Source organism: Orycteropus afer, unplaced genomic scaffold, assembly GCF_000298275.1.
Source record: "Orycteropus afer afer isolate SDZICR_OR568_19922 unplaced genomic scaffold, OryAfe1.0 scaffold00408, whole genome shotgun sequence".
NCBI classification, from domain to species: domain Eukaryota; kingdom Metazoa; phylum Chordata; class Mammalia; order Tubulidentata; family Orycteropodidae; genus Orycteropus; species Orycteropus afer.
Genome location: NW_006921995.1, coordinates 17,667 through 19,231, shown reverse-complemented (window position 1 = coordinate 19,231; position 1,565 = coordinate 17,667).

Genomic DNA, 1,565 nt, shown 5'->3' with positions numbered 1-1,565 from the left:
TTTGTTATGTGCCTTTTCATTGTGTTGATTTCTTTGTTCCATATGATTTTCTGTGCTGAGCTCATTTTGTTTATGAATCGTGTTATTACTGCTTTCATTGTTATTGTTTTAATATTTGCTAAATATTTGTGCTGGTTTTCTTTTATTTTGATGTGAAAGTTTATCATTTTTCTTTGAGGTTACCCTGAGATTTATAATTTTCTTCTCAAGTTTAGAATAGTCCATACTATCTTATTCTTGTCTTGACTTCCCTACCATTCGGAAATTCTGTAACTATATGAGTCAGGATTGACTCGATGGCAAATAACAACAACAACAATAATAGTTTTTTCCCTCTTTTTGGTTTGTAGTTGTCCTCATTTGTCAATTGATATCTCTTGTTCCCTGTTTGTAATATTGTAGGCTTATTTATTTTGGATACTTCTATAACTGGGTTGTTTTTCTGGCTTATGTCATCATGTGTGTTAATGGTCAGTTCTTTACTGATGTTGATTCTCTGTCCAAAGGACTTCCTTTAGGATCTCTTGCCAGGTTGGTCTGGTTTTAAAAAAATTTCCTTAATTTCTGCTTATCTGGAAATCTCCTAATTTCACTATCATGTTTAAGAGGCAGTTTTTCTGTGTGTATAATTCTTGGTTGGAAATTTTTCTCTTTCACGGTTTTATATATACTATCTGTGGTAGTTAAGTTTGTGTGTCAACTTGTCTGCGCCTGGTTGAGAGGCTTGGTAGTAGTATTCCCTATGATGTATTATTCTCTGTGATGAGACTGGTAATGAACTCCGTGGTGGAATCTACTGTGAGCAGCTGAGTAGCTGCCTTTAGGGATGTGATCTGTTTCCTGTATATAAGGAGAAGCCTTGGGGAATAGTCTCTAGCTTATGTCATGCTTGAACCCTGCATGTAGCCAAGTCATTGTTCAGCACCCTGTCATGCTCTGCAGTTCTTGGTATTCTTAATGGACTTGAATTAATGGCCTGCCATGTGGTCTGGTAATATCAGGACTGTGCCTGGTTATGTGTCAACCTGGGGTTTGTCAGCCTCAGCAGCCAGCAGATGAGTGAAGAAATGCCTCTAGTTTCAGTGGGCTGGGAGCAGGAGGCAGAGCTGAAACCCAAGGTTGAGGGACTTATACCCAGCCCCTAGAGCCTGAAACTTTGAACTGGAACTTAAAGCCTCCAAATCATAAAAATAAACTGCTGTTAAAACCATCCCATTTGTGGTATATTCCTGTCAGAGCAGCACTAGGTAACCAAAACACCATCCCATTGTCTTCTCACCTGCACGGTTTCTGCTGAGAAATCCGATTAGTCTTATTGGTTGCCCTTTGCAGGTAACTTTTCATTTTTCCCATGCTGCTTTCAGGATTCTTTCTCTGTTTTTGGTTCTGGTGAGTTTGATGATATGTCTTGGTGATTTTCTTTTGGGAGCTATCCTGTTTGAGGTTCATTGGACTTGTTGAATGGATATAGTCTCATCTTTCATTATATCAGGAAAATTCCCTTCCAACAAATCTTTGACAATTTTGTCTGTGGTTTTATTTGTTTCTTCATGTTCTGGAATTCC